Source organism: Nerophis ophidion, linkage group LG16 (genome assembly GCF_033978795.1).
Source record: "Nerophis ophidion isolate RoL-2023_Sa linkage group LG16, RoL_Noph_v1.0, whole genome shotgun sequence".
In the NCBI taxonomy this organism is placed as follows: Eukaryota; Metazoa; Chordata; class Actinopteri; order Syngnathiformes; family Syngnathidae; genus Nerophis; species Nerophis ophidion.
Window position 1 is genome coordinate 20,480,454 of NC_084626.1, and position 7,500 is coordinate 20,487,953.

General features: G+C 41.9%; 1 protein-coding gene across 2 annotated transcripts in view; it reads left to right on the forward strand.

The window, feature by feature from the left end:
- The first annotated feature begins 5,300 nt into the window (after positions 1 to 5,300).
- The window catches only part of gnb1b (guanine nucleotide binding protein (G protein), beta polypeptide 1b), a 29,168-nt gene continuing 26,968 nt past the window's right edge, over positions 5,301 to 7,500 (forward strand). Inside the window, exon 1 of one of the 2 annotated variants that reach the window (XM_061874601.1) lies at positions 5,301 to 5,668. The gene's annotated coding sequence lies outside the window, so the exon portion shown is untranslated. The remainder of the gene's footprint in view (positions 5,669 to 7,500) is intronic. The other variant, XM_061874600.1, reaches the window with a different exon arrangement.

The window sequence follows — 7,500 nt, forward strand, 5'->3', positions numbered from 1 at the left end:
GAATGCAGCTGAGATAGGCTCCGCCCCCCCCCCCCCGCTACCCCAAAAGGGCCAAGCGCTAGAAAATGGATGGATGGAATTCCAAAAAATAAATTATATAGACCAAAAGTAGTTTTAAATGTAGAAAAAATCATAATATGACTCCTTTAATACAGCCCTGCGCTGAGTTGGCGACTTTTCCAGTGTGTACACTGCCTTCCGCACGTTTGTAGCTAAGATAGGGACCAGCGTCCCCCACCACCCCAAAGGGAATAAGCGGTAGAAAGTGGATGGATGGATGGACTCCTTTAATGCGCCTTATATTTTTTTTCTATCAATCTTCATAAGTCTTTCTTGTTTTTGTGTTCTTTATCTCTACACATGGTTCTAACTATTTTACAAGTTGTATTATTTTTATTTTCCAACGTCCCTCAGATGAACCATCTGCCTCAAGGGTTATCGGCCTTGCTTGTGGGGGCGATTTTGTGTCAGCATCCTTGTGGCCATAGTCTGATGACCTCCTGGTGCAGATAGCTCCTGTGATAGTGTTTACTCACATGTCTCCTCTATACTCAGCCATGCATCCATTTCTTCATATAGTTGCAATTGTGTGTGTGTTTTTTTGTTTGGTACCTGTGTCCGTGCATACATATGTGATAATGGTGGATATGGGTCACTGGGGTATTGTTTTTTACTTTGTAAAGCACTTTGCATTGCATTTATTTTATGTTTGAAAAGCGCTTTAAAAATAAATCCGCATTTGATTTGATGATATTATCCAGTGTGCCTTTTTTTTGAAAATCGGTAGTGTGCCATATATTCCGGTGCGCCCTATTGTCCGAAAAATACGGTTTATTATTATCATCATGTATTATTAATTTAGTTAGAATGTAATTTTGCACTGTGTGATTGTAGGTAAATTGATTTTTTCCTCAGTTTCTTTTGCAGTATATTTAATTAGTAATTAATTTCTAATCAGTCTGACCTAAGCCTTGATAATAAATTTTGTGATTAAAACATGGTTTCATCCATCCATTTCCTACTCATTATCCCTTTCGCGATCGCTGGTTGTGCTGGAGCCTATCTCAGCTGCATTCGGGCGGAAGGAGGGGTACACGTGGTTTCATATAATTGAATAATGTTTATCTTGTTAAACTGTAAATACATTAGGTCAAATGTAATTTTATAATATGATTGGACAAGCGGTAGGAAATGTATGGATGACTAAAATCAAGAGTAAGATTATTAATTTTGTGTGAAAATCTGAAGCGGAAAAATTATGCCCCGAGGTAAAAAAGGTTGATAAACCTCGGTCTTGGACGACATGATTATAACAATTTATCCATCCATCCATTTTTCTACCGCTTGTCCCTTTTGGGGTCGCGGGGGTCACTGGAGCCTATCACAGCTGCATTCGGGCGGAAGGCGGTGTACACCCTGGACAAGTCGCCAACTCATCGCACGGCCAACACAGATAGACAGACAATATACACACTCACATTCACACATTAGGGCCAATTTAGTGTTGCCAATCAACCTATCCCCAGGTGCATGTTTTTGGCGGTGGGAGGAAGCCGGAGTACCTGGAGGGAACCCACGCAGTCACGGGGAGAACATGCAAACTCCACACAGAAAGATCTCGTGCCCAGGATTGAACCAAGGACTAGTCAGGACCTTCGTATTTTGAAGCAGATGCACTTACCCAGGGGTCGGGAACCTTTTTGGCTGAGAGAGCCATTAAAGCCAGATATTTCAAAATGTATTTCCATGAGAGCCATATAATTTTCTTTAACACTGAATACAACTAATTGCGTGCATTTTTAAATAAGACCAACATTTTTAGAGTAAATCAAGTCTCCTATTCTTTTTAATAACATTGTTATTCCAAAGCAAACCAAAAATAAATATAACACTTTTTACCATTAATGTGACTTCTTGAACAGGTGTGATAGAAAATGGATGGTTGGATTAAAATGCATGAGAATGTTTTATAATTTGAACGTTATTTTTAACACTGTGATTACCAGCGGAATCATTCATTACTTATTGTGTTAAGCAATGTCAGCTAAGATTTATCTTAGAGCCAGATGCAGTCATCAAAAGAGCCACATCTGGCTCTAGAGCCATTGGTTCCCTACCCCTGCACTAACTAACCCCTCTTCCACCATGCTGCTCTATAACATTTCAGAATTCATTAAAAAAAAAAGGAAAACATATTCTTGTCTTACATAAGAATGATAGACAAATTAATTAGTTCAGCAAACATGCACCTGGGGATTGTTTGATTGGCAACACTAGATTGGCCCTAGTGTGTAAATGTGAGTGTGAATGTTGTTTGTCTATCTGTGTTTGGCCCGCGATGAGGTAGCGATATGTCCAGGGTGTACTCCGCCTTCCGCCCGATTGTACCTGAGATAGGCACCAGCGCCCCCTGCGACCCCAAAGGAAATAATCGGTAGAAAATGAATGGATGGATGGATTTTTATGACTGTGATTATCAGCAGAATTATTCATTACTTATCGTGTTAAGCAATGTCAGCTAAGATTTATCTTAGAGCCAGATGCAGTCATCAAAAGAGCCACATCTGGCTCTAGAGCCATAGGTTCCCTACCTCTGCACTAACCCCTCTGCCACCATGCTGCCCTATAACAATTCAGAATTCATAAAAAAAAAAGGAAAACATATTATTTTCTTACATAAGAAAGATAGGCAAATTAAAGGCCTACCGACCAGGCGACCACGCACTCTGATAGTTTATATCAATGATGAAATATTAACATTGCAACACATGCCAATACGGCCTTTTTAGTTTACTAAATTGCAATTTTAAATTTCCCGCGAGTTTCTTGTTGAAAACGTCGCGGAATGATGACGCGTACGTGTGACGTCACTGACTGTCAGCAAATATTAGCTCAGCACCAGTTACGGCTAAACGTCGTCTGCTTTAATGGCATAATTACACAGTATTTTGTAGACATCTGTGTTGCTGAATCTTTTGCAATTTGTTAATTTAATAATGGAGACTATAAAGAACAATGCTGTCGTTGGAAAGCGGTGGATTGCAGCTGTCTTTAGCACCGAGACACAGCCGGTGTTTCTTTGTTTGTTGTGAAGCTTTAACACAGGGCGGTCAAGCGAACATGTTTCTCCACGTCAACCAGCATGTTTTTGGATGGGGAAATTGTGATATATATCTTACCGGAGAAAGCATTCGATTATTCGTCATCCTGCAGCAGCTGTTTAAAAGCCAGCTGTGAGCTTGGCTCCTCCGTTTCTCTCTGAGACGCTGGGTGTTCACCGCAGCCATCCGACCTCGAGGTATGTCTTTACAATCTTTAAAATCTCACTAAAACACTATTAAAACAATAAGCAGATAAGGGATCTTCCAAAATGATCCTAGTAAATGTTTCTAATTACATCTGAAAAGCTCACACTGCCGCCGCCCGGAGTTGTTGCTTTTTTTTTTTTTTTCCTAGTCCTTCACTATCAATATCCATCCATCCATTTTCTACCGCTTATTCCCTTTTGGGGTTGCGGGGGGCGCTGTCGCCTATCTCAGCTACAATCGGGCCGAAGGCGGGGTACACTCTGGACAAGTCGCCACCTCATCGCAGGGCCAACACAGATAGACAGACAACATTCACACTCACATTCACACACTAGGGCCAATTTAGTGTTGCCAATCAACCTATCCCCAGGTGCATGTCTTTGGAAGTGGGAGGAAGCCGGAGTACCCGGAGGGAACCCACGCATTCACGGGGAGGACATGCAAACTCCACACAGAAAGATCCCGAGCCTGTATTTGAACCCAGGACTGCAGGACCTTCGTATTGTGAGGCAGACGCACTAACCCCTCTGCCACCGTGAAGCCCACTATCAATATCCTAATTCACAAATCTTTCATCCTTGTTCAAATTAATGGGGAAATTGTTGCTTTCTCTGTCCGAATTGCTCTTACTGCTGGTGGCTCCCATTAAAAACAATGTGAATATATGTGGAGCCCTGCAACTCTTGACGTCACGCGCACATACTTCCGGTAGAGGCAGGGCTTTTCTAGCAGCGATCAAAAGTTGTGAACTTTCTCGTTGATGTTCTCTACTAAATCCTTTCAAAAATATGGCAATATCGCGTAATGATCAAGTATGACACATAGAATGGACCTGCTATTCCCGTTTAAAAAAAGAAAATCTCATTTCAGTAGGCCTTTAATTAGTTCAGCAAACATGCACCTGGGTATTGGTTGATTGGCAACACTAAATTGGCCCTAGTGTGTGAATGTGAGTGTGAATGTTGTCTGTCTATCTGTGTTTGGCCTGCGATGAGGTGGCGATTTTTCCAGGGTGTATACCGCCTTCCGCCCGAATGCAGCTGAGATAAGCTCCAGCACCCCCTCGCGACATGAAAAGGGACAAGCGGTAGAAAATGAATGGATTGATAGCTGGATGGATTATGATGTAACATTATTATTTTGCAATAAATAAATAAACTGTTTATTTACCATGAATTTGTTTCAGTACAAAATCTGTATCAAATTAAATCCAAGCTTGATATAAAAGAATACACTAATCGCTTCACGCAAGTAAACGACAAGTGTGGAAAAAATATGATGGGGAGGGGTCCAAAATAAAATTCTGCTACGGGCCCCAATTTAGCCTGGGGCGGCGGCCCCGATCATATTGTCTGTGATATTTGTCTTAAAAGGGCTCATAACGCCGTTGCTCGTGATCAATAAGACGTATTGATCACGCGTGTTATTGGTTAGGCAGCAGTGGGGGCTGCCTGCCTGCCCGCCTGCCCGCCCGCCTTTTTGATTGATTGATTGATTGATACTTTTATTAGTAGATTGCACAGTTCAGTACATATTCCGTACAATTGACCACTAAATGGTAACACCCGAATAAGGTTTTCAACTTGTTTAAGTCGGGGTCCACGTTAATCAATTCATGGTAACCAGCCTGCCTGCCTGCCTGCCCGCCCGCCTGCCTTTTTGATTGATTGATTGATACTTTTATTAGTAGATTGCACAGTTCAGTACATATTCCGTAAAATTGACCACTAAATGGTAACACCCGAAAAAGTTTTTCAACTTGTTTAAGTCGGGGTCCACGTTAATCAATTCATGGTAACCAGCCTGCCTGCCTGCCTGCCCGCCTTTTTGATTGATTGATTGATACTTTTAGATTGCACAGTTCAGTACATATTCCGTACAATTGACCACTCAATGGTAACACCCGAATAAGTTTTTCAATTTATTTAAGTCGGGGTCCACGTTAATCAATTCACGGTAACCAGCCTGCCTGCCTGCTTGCCTGTCCGCCCGCCTGCCTGCTGCAGCGTGGGGTTTCCCAGGGATGACTGCAGGGTCACCGCGCCCATCTCGACGTTCGATGGCCGGACGAGAGTGCTTCATCGGCAAAGGGCAGATGTTCAGACGGGTCTAGACGGGAACATGATGTCGTCTTACTGAGTGAAGGATAGCAACGTGAAATATTTTAATATAAATTAATATACTTTTTTCTAAGTAGACTTGTGGGTGTGATCGCCCCCCCCCCCCTTACTAAAAAGCAAGCTAGCTAGCTCGGCCATAGTTGTTCGGCTAGCCGTGTGCTCTTTGCTTATTCCTGCCTTTCCATCGTCTGGGTTGCCGGTCAATGCCAAAACGAAAAAAGCAAAGCCACGTTGATTCAGGTAAGGTGAAACGTGGTGAGTGTTTATGTGTGTTTCTCTCTCTTCTAAGCAGGGTGCAGGGAGGTATTGTGGCCGAATAAAGCTGGCCGGGGGTGGGGTACTGCTAGCTAGGTAGCTGGCCCCTTCTTTAGCCGTGGAAGTCAGCAGCTAGTTGGCATTTGGATCAAATACAACATAAGTAGTTGTATAATCCATTATCCTCTTAATGTTGCACATTTGCACAAAATGGTGATGGTAGCTTGGAATGCCGGTGGAAGCTTCTAGAAGGGGCCCTTTATACAACATTGCAATCAGAGACCCACTGTTCTGGGCATTGCTGCACAAAAGTGTTTAAACAAGTATATGTATTGTTAACTCATTATCATCTTTACTTATTTCCTTAAAGTGCAGTGATTTATGTCTATATAAAATACAATCCTGACTGATGGATTGGGTTGGGCTCAAATACTGCATTTCGCTATTAATCGCAACGTTCAATGCAATGTTAAGTGAAGTGAAGTGAATTATATTTATATAGCGCTTTTCTCTAGTGACTCAAAGCGCTTTACATAGTGAAACCCAATATCTAAGTTACATTTAAACCAGTGTGGGTGGCACTGGGAGCAGGTGGGTAAAGTGTCTTGCCCAAGGACACAACGGCAGTGACTAGGATGGCGGAAGCGGGAATCGAACCTGCAACCCTAAAGTTGCTGGGACGGCCACTCTACCAACCGAGCTAAAATTAATATGGATTAATTTTACAAATTGCAGAGTGTATCATTTGGGATTTGTAAGTATGTGATTTTTTTTTTTTTTTTTACAAATAGTTCATAAAAAGTTGACATATTTGCTCAGTTTTGCCCGAACTGACCAGTGCATCGGTGTGTTGTGTGTAATTATTATTATTTTTTTTTTTTACATATTTTAACGAACACTGAATGTTAAATGAACGCATTTTTGATTGAGGAGTGTACAAACAAACAGTTATTTTTGTGGAAGTGAAACAGGCCATCGCCGCCCGACCTTGTAGTTTTACGGGCTGGGGGAGGAGTAGATGATTCCCAAATCCACGCTAAGGTTGTAATTGACTAAGTAGACGCCGTTTAATAAGATTGTTGGAATGGACTTAAGTGGATTTGTGCAGGTTTTTTTTTTTTTTATTCAAGTCGCCTCTTATCGCTAGCTAGCTTAGTTTGACAACTGTCAGTTGCAATTGCGGAAGTGATGCTGTTACGTTTTTGAATGCGTCCTTTTTGTCCAATACTTATTCGCTTGTCTTTGTTGAATTCATTTTCATTCCATTTGTAGACGAATGACACGGCTATGCACGAGTGGAGTGTTTTTAATAGCTCTGGGTGGCCTGCCCGCAGGCCGCCGCTTCAATGCTACAAGCTAAGCTAACTAGCGGACAGCAGAAGGCAAGATGGCGTTTAGCTGCATCTTCTCTCGAAGCGGCTGCAAGTCATTCGTTGCACTACGCGCAGTCTCTCTATCTCGAAAGTACACACTCATACATTATTTTGTCGTAAGTTACACTTTTTTTTTACTTATAACTGACGAAGTAGCTATCCTGCAGCTATGCAAATGCAATGCAAACAGTCCCGTTGTAGGTAAATCACAGTAGTGCATACTGTGGCTACATCAACCACGCAAATAAAGAGGGATGCAAAACACTCACAAGTAAAGTATTAAATATGATAATCCAACATTGTTGAACTGAGTCTTAATGATCCTTGGAAAATGATGTGACTGAACTGTCAGTGCCAAATCTAGGCAATTGTCATAAGCAGGTTGCATTTAAACGAATTAAGACTCATCCACTTTATGAATGGAAAATCATATTTTTAATGCTC